Here is a 12,641-nt window from a genome sequence, read left to right as displayed (position 1 = left end):
AAAACACAAAAGGCACTCAATGATTCGTGCATCAGGGTTACACGGCAGCATTATTCAAAATGACAACATTTTAAAATGAATTAAATGTGCCACGGTAAGAGAATCATTAAATTAATTAGAGTGAAACTGTCAGAAACAAAACATATATTGTTATTTAAAGGATATTAGCTGACAGGGGAAATACCCAGGATGCAATGTTAAATTTTAAAAGCATTCTAGAGAATGAACGTTATAGAGAGTGGCGCTCTAATTTTGTAACACGTTTGTAACTAGTATGTGTGCACGTGTGTGTAATGAGTCCTCACCTGTTTTAGTTATTATGCTGTTGGCCTCAATGGTTTCTATACAATTTTTTCTTCCACTGAATCGTCCCGTCCACTGTGCGTTGAATGCCTCATTGCAGATGAAGACAGAAGACAAGGAAAGTAAAGTACTCAATGCTATGGTCTGAATGTCTGCGTCCCCCCAAAATTTATGTGTCGAAATCCTAACCCCCAAAGGCGATGCTATTAGGAGGTGGAGACTCTGGGAGGTATTTAGGTGATGAGTGTGGAGCCCTCATGAATGGGATTAGTTCTCTTCTAAAAGAGGTCACATAGGGGCGCCTGGGTGGCTCAGTCGGTTGCGTGTCCGACATCGGCTCGGGTCATGATCTCGCGGTCCATGAGCTCGAGCCCCGCGTCGGGCTCTGTGCTGACAGCTCGGAGCCCGGAGCCTGCTTCGGATTCTGTGTCTCCCTCTCTCTCTGCCTCTCCCCCGCTCATGCTCTGTCTCTCTCTGTCTCATAAACAAAAAAAGTTAAACATTAAAAAAAAATTAAATAAAAGAGATCGCACAGAACTACCTGACCCCTTCTACCATATGAAGACACAGAAAGAGGTCAGCCGTCCGGAAGGTCCTCACATCCCCAGGCTGGCGCCGTGATTTTCTAGCCTCCAGAACTGGAAACAATAACGTTCTGGTGTTTCCGAACCACCCATTCTGTGCTATTTGTTATAGCCGCCCGACCGGATTATGATACTCAAAAGTCCTATCTCTTAATGAATGAATGGTGAGACCAGGATTTTACCATTTACATGTTTGACGTAAAACTCACGTTAGTAACCAGCATGGCTCAAATCTCCGCCCTGATCAACTGCACTTTAGAAGGAAAGATCCCCTCAACCCAGTTGATAACAGTGGCCGTGTTGGTTTTAATTTTCCTCTTTATAAATTAACTGCGTGCCTCTTGTCTGTCTACCTATGGCAGGTAGGGATAAAAAAAAAATCCCCTTAAGAGAAAGACAGATCTATGTTCAAGTGTTCACTTTCTCACTTCATCATTCTGTGGTCTTGGGTAAGTTACTTATTTCACAAAATCGTTATGCAGATTAAACTGCATATGCCTGCAAGGCACGAGGCTTTACAAGGATCTTGCAAGTAATAAGTGCTCAATAAATGGTAGGAAATAGATGTGTACGTTTTTTGCCAAAAGTTCTTTAATGAACGCATGACTCTTCTACTCAGAAAAAGTGCAATAAATATTATCGTCAAAAATGAAGTAAACCCATGACCTGATGTCAGTCTCCAGAAGCTGTTAAAAGCAGAAAAAGCAAAAAAAAAAAAAAAAGAAAAGAAGTAAAGCCACCTTTGTCTGGATGCCGTATCCCAATTGTGGCCGCTAACCACAGGTGGGTATGGAAGCCGGAGGGAAACCAATTATGTGCAAATCCTTTGACTTAATGAAAAATAAAATTAAGCGGACTAATACCCAGCAGGTACTTAAACATCACCTAATATTATGAAAGCCAGTGTTTCTTAAAGACGAAAAACATCCCTGGAGAAACTGGCAAAAGAAGTCCTTGACCCAGGAAGAAATTTCCTATGCGTAGGACTTTTTTTTTTTTTCCACAGCCTGCCTGAAAATTACCAAGTGGTTCCTCCTGTCTGCTGAGGCAAAGCTTTACTCAGATCTCAAAACAAATGCTTTTGTCCAGTGACTGTCGGTACTTAAATTCAGGTCCTGATTGGCTCTGTAGAGCACTGACAACTAGCATTCATTGAAGAAAAACTGCATTTCTTTTTTTTCACGGGGGAAGCCACTGTCTTTCGTATCTTATCTGCGTCCACTCACCTAATTTTTGCAGTAACCCAGAGGGGAAAACGTTACCATTTCTCCCATTTCACAGATCCGTAGAGGTTGGTGATACAGCTGAACCAGAGACCGTGACTTTTCTACTCAGACGATGCTGGCGGAAGGAAATCCGTGTCATTTACAAAGAAAAGCTGTAGAGGCCGGGCCAATTCGGGCCAATTCGATCACCCTTTCTGGGCGATCGAGGTGTCCTATTAATTATAGAGAAAACCACCCCTTAAACCTCACGGTCCTATGTTTTAACCAAGTTAGCCAGGCAGGGTTGGGAGACACGGGACAGGGGAAGGCAGACTGGGAAGACCTAGGGAAGCCCGTGTCACCATGTCATGGTGGGTTGTGCTGGCGTCCGGGATGAGAAAATTCTTCTCCTGCTCCCCACAAACCTGACTCTAGCTGCTCGTGCTCTTGGACTCGCTCCCCGGGGGGTCTGCCACACCCTGGGCACTGGCCCTTAAGTCATTTCAACACCAGCAAATCCAATGGTTCCTCTGGCAGCTCCGAACTGGGGTTCCCCAGATACCTCATTTCAATCGCTTCTTGCTCCTCTATGTTTGGCGACTGGTTTCCAGAACTTCCCTTTCATGGCATTGTAAGACCGTTCTCAGATGGCAAGTCACACATGGGCCACTTTGCAGTGGCTGGGAAAGTAATCCGAGCCACTTCTTCTGGAATGTTTTTGCACACAAGCAAAGTGGAGAGGAGAGCAAAGTGGTTTGTCACGTTGTGTTTACCAGTTGCTGGGTCAAACATTTCCTCCAGCACCCTCGTTCTTCTTCACTCCCACTCGGTCTCTGTCTGCTTCTCTCTTGTCATCCTTCTTGCCCTTTCTCTGCCTCCCTCTCTCTCTCTCTCTCTCTGTGTGTGTCTCTGTCTCCGACTGTCTCTGTTCTGGGGTCCCACTCCCCACGCTGTGGGTGACCTGGTGCGGAGGATGAGGAGGGCTGGCCTCCTGGAAGCGATGGCATTTCTCACCCAGTCCGGTGGCTTGCAGTTTTGGAACTGTAACTACACGAGCCACACCGCTTTCAAAGATCTCCGTGGAGCTTTTCATGTAAGATGTAGTTATTAACTCCCCTTCGATGTTTAAAGACCCAGCCAGTGGGAGTGAAACGCGGCCCATCCGCTAAAGAGCTGATGAAATCGGCCTGATCCGTTATCTCTCAATGCTTTAAAGGTCTTCAGCTGGGAGATTAGAACAAGGTTACAGTGACAATTTGTTTACACGCAGGGAGAGATTAAGATCTCGTTGAAAAGGAATAAAAATAACATCATCTTGAGCTGTCACAGCATGAGCCCCATTGTAATCAACACTGGTCTGATTTCAGGGATAATTTAAGACCAATTTATTATCTTAATTAAAAAAAAAAAAGAGAGAGAAGAGAGAATTCAACGTTTCAGATGCCAGTCAGATCGTTGGACTAGGACGCCCCAGGAGATACCACATAGAAAATCCAACCCTCGCCAAGATTCCAGGTTGGAATTTCCGGGGGTGACTTAAAAAAAACAAAAAAACAAAAAAACAAAAAAAACAAACAGAACACGACACTTTTCCTTTTTCTTTACTTGATATTCTTTACTTTTTTTTTTTTTTTTTTTAAGATCTGGCGTCACTGGCAGACTAAAATGCAACACGATAACTTGTTGGGGATTGACCTTTTTTTAAAGACAAATGAGGAGAGGGGTTAGAAAGGCACTCCCCAGCCACCTTTTTGTTTCAAGTCCCTGGGGTTTAAGGTGAAAGTCTCCCACTCTATTTTTCTCCCCTTTCTTCCTTAACGAACTCGCAGGGCATCCTTCCACCTGTGCATCAGCCGCAGGAACCACAGGGACAGGCCGGCCCCAGACGGGGAGGCAGAGTTGGCAGCGGGAACAGTGTGATCTGCGACCACATCCCCCACGGGCCTGGCCCTTTCAAAGTTCTCGTGCCCAGGGGCGCCTGGGGGGCTCACTTCGGCTCGGGTCACGATCACGCGGTCCGTGGGTTCGAGCCCCCGCGTCGGGCTCTGTGCTGACCGCTCGGAGCCTGGAGCCTGTTTCAGATTCTGTGTCTCCCTCTCTCTCTGACCCTCCCCTGTTCATGCTTTCTCTCTCTCTCTGTCTCAAAAATAAATAAATGTAAAAAAAAATTTTTACAAAGTTCTCGTGCCCAACGTAAACCTCACTCCTGGCTCTCTCTACAAAAGCGACCACGTAAGAGCGCCCAACCCACAGAATGAATTAGGCCACAAAGAGCCCTTTGAGAGCCTGAAAGGAAATGCCCCACTGGGAAGCCAGGTGGACGGCCAACGTTCCCTTTCCATTACAAATGAGTTCGGGGACGGGGCCACCCCCGGTGGGACTCCCCAGCTCCACCAAAAGTCAAACCCAACTAGCCCAGTCATTTGAAAAGCCAACGTGTTTCCTTCTGCTGCCCCTCCCCCCCTTCCCTGTTTACCAACACGTTTACAAGCGCTTGATAGGTGACCTTATTTACTTAGTAACCTGTGGATTCATTTATCTTGAAATTAGTAGGTAATGAAGTGGAAAACCTCAACAGCCCTCCCACTAATTAACATGATAATAAGATTGTTTTGCTACAGAGGTACAATTAGCATGTATGAGAGAAAGGGGGAGAAAGATCAATAAAATGTCTGAAGGGTACTGCTCCCAGGTCTGCGGAAGAGAACAAAGAAAAGAAAACCCACGGATTTTAAGATTCCATCCATTTCAGCATATCTCCCTGGAAGATGGGCCCCTCCGGAAATGATCTGACGCCTCCTGGAGGAAGAGGTAAAGGGGGGGGGGGGCGGGGATGGAAAGGAATTAATTATAAAGCGACCTTTTTTTTTTTTTTTTTTTTTTTTTTTTTTTTGGTGCAAGATGCTTTGAAAAGAAAAGGGAAAAATTGTGGAAAGTTTCAGGCGCTGATCTTGAATACGTTTTGATGGGGGGGTTGCTGGGGGGGTGGGGGGGCCGTGAAGAATGTGAGCAGATAATGACACCCATAAAAATGGTTCCGCTTGCTCCTTTTTCTACCCCCAAAAGTCAAACGACTTAGATATAAAACTTAGAAGAGATCCTTCTTGCACATCCAGGGTCCCCATACATTTTCATGAGGTGCTTTAACGCACAGAATGCACAGCTCAAATGTTTATTTATTCCACAGACCGAGGTGTGTAGAGTAAATAAATATGACTTTAAAAATTGCCTCAATATGTATTTACCCAGTAGGCTCATTTCTTGGGTAAATTACATGGATTTGGTAACCTTCCATGACATTTTCCCTTGATTCTAAACATACACAAACAAAGAATTTAAATGTCCGAAGTGTCTAAATAACCTAATTGAACTCGTGACACACACCAGGGAGAGCGGAAGACTGGATTGTGGAGGAAAAAGGCTAGGGTTGTTTGAGGGAGAAAATGAGAACGTTCGAAGCTCAGGGGCAAACCACGCTGATTGAGCATCACCAGCACTTGATAGGAGACTCTTGTTTTTACCTAAAGTGTTCTCTGAAAATAGAAAAATGATATTTATTACGTCTCGCCATCCACGCCCCTCTGTCCTCTCTCAGAAATGGACTTCCCCCCAAACTTCCACATTGCCCCCCAAAGCCAATGCTCCCATTTGCATTTCCTTTTGACAATCATAATTCTAAGATCCCCGTCACTGCCCATTCTCCTTAAAATTGAGGGTCTGAGCATATCAAAAAAGAGTTTTTATCACTGACAGAGAAATGTCCTCACCACATTTTCAAATGGGAACTCTGAGAACCAGTCAGAATAAGGGATGATCCTTGGTGGATTTTTCAACCCAATCAAGTTAGTGATGTTTTCATTTTGGAAATCATTTAAAATGACGGAGAGGTGTTTATTTATTAATTCTTCTTCTTCTTATTATTATTATTTGCTTATGCTATTCAAGGAGACCTTTGTAGCCAAGTAGCTTGGTGTTTCTCTCCTTTTCTTTTCTTTAAGAAAAAAAATGTTTTTAACGTTTATTTATTTTTGAGAGAGAGTGTGTGAGCAGGCAAGGGTCAGAGAGAGAGGGAGACACAGGATTGAAGCAGGCTCCAGGCTCTGAGCTGTCAGCACAGAGCCTGACATGGGGCTCGAACTCATGGACCGCGAGATCATGACCCGAGCCAATGTCAGACGCTCAACCGACTGAGCCACCCAGGCACCCCATCTCTTCTCTTCTCTTCTCTTCTCTTCTCTTCTCTTCTCTTCTCTTCTCTTCTCTTCTCTCCTCTTTTCTTTTTCCTTTTCTTCTCTTTTCTTTTTCCTTTTCTTTTCTCTTTTCTTTTCTTTACAACAACTACAAGTTCTGAAAAAGTTGTCCTCAACACCTCTATGCTGTGTATTGACTTTAATTTTAGGTAGATTATCATTTCTTCAGAGTAACATATTTAGAGAAGGGGGGAGAACCCATTCTCATTTCTGAACGGCATTTGCACGATTCTTTTATTTTTATTTTTTAACTTTTTAAAAAAGTTTATTGATGTATTTTGAGAGAGTGTGCACAAGTGAGTGTAAGCAGGGAAGGACAGAAAGAGGGAGAGACCCAATCTTTTGGGCCTTTGGCACCCCATTTCTTTCTACATTCCATAACATCGTCGCCCAACCAAATAGGTCCATATAGGGTAAACGCTAATTCCAAAACCCAAGGGAGTTTACTCTTTAAAAAAATTATTTGAGAATAACTTGAAGATTTCTCAATATCCTTAGAGATCATTTCAGATACACCGGGGTGCCCTGCAATGTCTCCTGAGTACAGCTGTCCTAGGAAAAAAAATAAAAAACAAAAACAAAAGGATTTTTAATAACTGGAGCCAATGCTTCCTGGGAAGAATTCCCTTTGGGTTCTATAGTTTAGCTTCAAATCCAAATTCCTCATCTGTGAACAGTTAGAACAATATGATTCATCCCAGGAGACTTAGAACTTGAATTCATTTCAAAGAAATGTACGGTTTAGAGTAGTGAAAACTATCCCACATTTGTACTAGGTAAATATCCCAGGAATAAAACAATCGTCTTCATTTTTTAGGTGCAACCCCCCCCCCCCATCTTCATAATCACAACATAAAGTCAAAGTTGATGTCCCCGTCTTACAGATGGCAAAACCAAGGCTTGGAGACCCACATAACCATCTCAAGGTCAACGGGCTAGTAGGGGAAGAGCTGGGATTTGAACTCAAATTCTTCTGATTCTAGCACAAGCTCATACTGATGTCTTATCTTCTGTCCTGGAAAGAACCACCGCCCTGCTAGAGGCCTTCCCAAGAACCAGGGTGGAAATTGCTTTGGAGGCCCTGAATTCTGTCTCCAGAAAGCATCTATTCGTGGAGGACACACTCAGTCGGCAGAGTTTTGTTAGTAATGTTTAAGACCACGGTCTGTTGTGAGGTGCTAAACATTTCCTCTCCTGGCTAAGACTTCTCTTCCAGGCTGTATGTCAAGCTTCCCATAATTTAACAGCGAGCCTCCTTCACTGGGTTCTAATGACTTTGTCAAATAAATACCTCCGGTTGTTCCTAAAAAAAATAAAATAAAATAAATTGTTTCACTGGGAGAATATGGGAGATATAAATTTAATGGAATATGATTCCCTCCCTCCTTGTTAAGGGGGAAACATGTGATTAGAAATTTTTGGAAGGGCTCCGATGAGCTGATCGGTGGGTTGTCATGAGTAGCCTTTGGGGCCTAGACTTGCATCTTTCCTGAGAATAGGAGCAATTTTAGAGATTCTTCCCCGACTTTTTTTCCTTCTTTGCACATCCACTGTACAATTGGGAGCTTGTCTTTGCTTGTGAAGCCCTCGCAAAGTTATAAAATCCTGCCGCCTGCCTCGTATCGTTGGAACGTACCTGACGTGAACAAGAACGAATGTACGGACAGCTCACGAGATTACAATTGCCTCTCTTGTCACTCGGCCGTGTGAGCTCGGGCCATTTTGGCGTGACTCCGTTGTTTGGACAGCCCCGTGGAGGTGCGGGCTGCTGAGCATTGTATTTCATCCACACATTTTCCCAGCAAGGTTGCTCTCCCATTTGAAAGGCAAGCAGGGTGGCCCGCGTCTCACATTTCCCCAGCAGGGCTCCACCTCTCTCCCAGGAGCTTCGGGCTTGGAAATGTGTGGGGCCAGCAGCACACTTTGGGCTGCACAGGCCCAGGGAGGGTGGGGTTTGGGGGCCATCACTGCTCTCTGGTAAGGATGGAGACCCAGGGCTGGCTACAACCTGGCTCCAATGAGAAGTGGCTCAGAGGAAGGGCTTGCAGGGGTGGGAGCAGCTGGGGCACGTGTGACCATCCAGTCTCGGCAAGGAGGACAGCGTTGGGTGTCTATCATCTCAGAGTTCCGGGAGATTTTAGAGGAAGCGCTTCCAGAGACTTCTATGGATCAAGGTTCTCATGTGTTTGCGCTCTACATCCTGGTAGGTGACTGCAGGGCACTGTTCACACTCCCCGTTTGCACACTCACAAACACAGGTGAAGGAGCCCATGGGATGTCTGCCTACTGACCTATCAGCATCCTAAGACCCGCCACGTTGGGGCGGCCTTGACACAGCTCTGGGCTATTCGCCAGCCATTTTGAAAGGGACCATCTACTCTTGTCTTCCCGTAATTGGGTGAATGATGGTAGCATATTATCTCAAATGAAGCGTTAGTGATTTTTACTGGGTTATTTTCAAATGATGAGTCTCATGAACTTGTTCCACAACGTCTGTTGTGTACGTCTCGCATTCACGTGCTCGTTAGTGTTGGGGGCCTTCTGTTTGGAATGCCGACTATGGCGCACGATGGGGGCAGGGCATGGGATTTGGAGTTGGACGTCTTCCCAAGTTTTGTCCTCAGTGAGCCTCTCTGTTCTCCTCAACAGAATGCGGGTGAGGGTTTTTTAGGAGAACCTGAGAAGTGTATGTCATAATCCAGGCACGTGGGGCCCTCCAGCAAGAGTGAGCCTCTGAGTTTCTTGTCATACATGCTTTTGAAACAGGACTGTCCGTAGAAGGCACCTAGCAGGGCGATAAAGCCAAAGAAAGCATCAAAATGCTTATCCTTAGAGATCCCTTTAGAGAAGAGAGAATATAGTTCCTTAACCTTTGTGCAGAACAGAAAGTCCTTGGATTTGCCCTTAGGGCTTTGTCAAAGGAGGAGTTCGGCCTCCTTGCTGCCGTCCCAAGTCACAGAACCCCCCGTAGCCGTGGTTGTTCCCTCTGCAACACCCCCATAGACAGCTGAATAAAGCATTAGTCTCCAGAAACTCCATCTCGAGGCATGACTTTGCCAGAAGCCATGCATGCATTCACTCATTCATTCGGGCACTGCGCCGGGCCGTGGGAACGTGACGGCCGGCCAGACAGACAGGATGCCTGCACTGGGTGGGAGAGATGGGAAGGAATGAGATGTAAAACAAATAAAATAAACAATGTACTTGGATTCTGTTGGCGGCTGAGAACAAAACCTAGTAGAGGATAATGCGATGGCTGGATGAGAGAAGGAAAAAAACTGGCTTCAGATGGGGAGGCCAAATTAGGCTTTGCTGTAGACGGGACACTGAAGTTGCCAGCTGGAGGGTGTCAAGGTCCCCGCAGATCTGTGTGAGGGGAAAGAGCATTCCAGAAGGCGGGAACAGCACCGGTAAAGACCCTGAGGAGGAGACGAGCTAGCTACTTCTTAGGACCGAAAGAGAGGAACAGCGGGGCTTGAATTGAGAGCCAGGTTGGTTTTGTGGGTTGCTGTTCCAGCTGAGCAAATAAACTAGACAGAGGACGTATTTCCCCTTCCTTGTTCTGGGTGGTGAGTTAGACTTAGAAAAATAAGGGCATGTTCTGGCTCCTTGTTTTATGTTTCATCTCCACACAAGCTTTTTTTTGAAAGTTTCCTTTTTTACAATTTTTTAAAATTAAAAAAAATTAATGTTTATTTTTTTTTCAGAGAGAGAGAGAGAGAGAGAGAGAGTGAACAGGGGGAGGGGGGAGAGAAGGAGAGGGAGACACAGAATCCGAAGCAGGCTCCAGGCTCTGTCTGAGCTGTCAGCACAGAGCCCGACGCGGGGCTCGAACCCATGAGCCGCGAGATCGTGACCTAAGCCAAAGTCAGAGGCTTAACTGGCTGAGCCACCCGGCACCCCTCCAATTTTTAAAAAATGAATTTGTTTTAAAGAGAGTCACCACAGATGCTGCCTATTATAAAAAGAGTTTGAATCGGTGAGAATGGGTTAGTCTGAAGGCAAGCTGGCCCGGATCTGAACACCGACTTAGCCACTTGCTAGATGTGTGTTCTCAGTTAAGGTATGACATCTCTCTGGGCCTCCATTTCTTCTTGAAAACAGACTCAAGACTTAAACACCAAGGTGAAGATTGCGGTGCCTTCAAGGATCTATCGGTTTGGAAGGACTAAGCACACTGTTCAAGTCCATGTGATGATACCACCATATCGAAGACCCTCCCGGCCAATGTCAGCCGCCCACTGCAGTGATCACATTCAGTGAAAAGCGTGTCTAATGAGATTGGGAGGAAAGCACTTGTTCCAAGAAGAGGAAAAGTAAAAGTTAAACAAAACAGAGGCATTGACTGGAAAACCGTCTGAAGTGGACGGAACCTTCCCCGCAAGGCTATGGCCTTACTGCCAGGATCAACTTCTCACGTGGGGACCATGATAAGAGTTGTGTCTGTGCCATGACAGACATTGAATTTCACACCGGATTGCCATAATTTTCCTCTGAGATACGTCACCACCGGTACTGACCCGCGAACTTGTTTCAAAACATAGCTAATGCTTCAACGTGCCTTCTCTTGAGTTTCGTCTTTGCATCGAAATGGCGATGTGATGGAAAGAAGTTCCTAAGCACGTGATGATGCCACAGTTTCAGCGGAAGGTATGTTGAGCTCTTGGAAGCACCATCAGTCTCAGGAGATGGAGGAAGTAGTTGGAAAGAGGAATATAGTCAGAAGGGTCGTGGTTCATGCTTCTGGACCATGTTCTCTGTAGATGGGACACCTATGTGTGTCTCATTACGATGCTTGCCTTACGATGGGGGCAAACTTCCCTTATACACATGTGAAACTATGAAAAAATTCTCTGAATTACAGCTGTACGGTTCGAACTCTGCTTTTTCTTTCCCTCTGACTGCCCAAGTACGTATGGATCCCAAACACACGGCGGGTTTGGCTTCCAAATACTGGGCATTTAGAAGAAAGGTAAATGGAGGCACACACCCGTCTGTGCGCATAAGAAACACCTAATTAGCTACTCCTCTTACAAAGGGGGAAGCAGGTTCCTCCACAAGTCATTCTTCTTCCTCTTCTATTTGATACACCCTTGGCTCTTTTGTCAGGTCAGACCATCTCTAGCCGACTCGTGACTGAAAAAGCCTTACAAATGGATTTTCAGTCACCGCTCCACGAAGCTGGTTGACAGGGCTCCACGAAATCCTTCTGGAGGGAGGCAGGCTTTTAACTTGATTGATGAAATTATATCTAAATCTAGTAGATTTGGGACTTCAAAGGCATTTTTCCCTACTTAGGGCATCCCGGATGAAGGAAGTATGCTGTTTGTACCGAACTCACAGGCTCAAGTGGTTCGCAAATTGACCCCTTTGTAATAGGTTAAAGGTTTCTTGCTAGATAACGGGGGTTCATTTTGATTAATTATGTCAGGGAATTAATGTATGATTACTAACTTTTAGCAGACCCTGCTCCTTCTGACCCCGGGCTGCTCGTTTGTGTGGCTGGTTGTAATTTTCGACCGATGGGTTAGGAGGGGGTCACTGTGTGGTCAGCATATTTTAAACAAAGGGAGAAAAAGAGAAACAGAGGCTTCCAAATGGAGTGGACACTGCAGTTCAAGGCCTTGACAGAGGAGAGCTGCTCAGTGTTTTAACAGTAAGCTTTTATATATTTACTCTTGCTAATAAAAGATGGCCCGCCAGAGTGGAGAGTAACCTCGACTGATTTGGAGAATAATTTAACAGCTAAATGTTAGCCCGTAAATTTCACTTCGTGCCAGTTCCAACGGCCCAGGACCTCGCTGAAGATTAAAACTGGCAAAGTGTTGACTTTCGGCTTTTGATAGGTCAAGAGAGTCAGAATGAAGGAACGTTGTTAACAGTGAGGTTTTCTGGTAGCCGGTGTGTGGTTGAAACAGTTATTCTCAGACTAAATGCTAGATACTTCAAAGAAACGTAATGGAGAATCAGCCGATGATACCTCACATCAAATTAATTTTATACCGTTTGGTCTCCATCACTTACGTGATGCAGCTTCTCCTAATTGGAATGATTACATTCTTTGATGTGAACTGAGAACCTCATGGCTCATGTTCAACTCCAAACGATCAGTTCAAAATGGCCAGTGACCTCTGAGATGAGACTAGTTGTTTTTTTTTTCTTTCTTTCTTTTTTATTTTTTCCTGGCAGTTTTGTCTCCCTGAAAGTAAGCATATTTATCAGGAGAATCAGGTACTTGGGATTTTGAGAAAGATGAGAACTCTCCATTCGTCTACTTGGCATTCAACTTTGAGGGTTCT

The sequence above is a fragment of the Acinonyx jubatus genome, chromosome B3, assembly GCF_027475565.1.
Source record: "Acinonyx jubatus isolate Ajub_Pintada_27869175 chromosome B3, VMU_Ajub_asm_v1.0, whole genome shotgun sequence".
Taxonomy (NCBI): Eukaryota; Metazoa; Chordata; class Mammalia; order Carnivora; family Felidae; genus Acinonyx; species Acinonyx jubatus.
The sequence above is the reverse complement of the archived record's forward strand: the minus strand, read 5'-3'. Positions refer to the sequence as shown.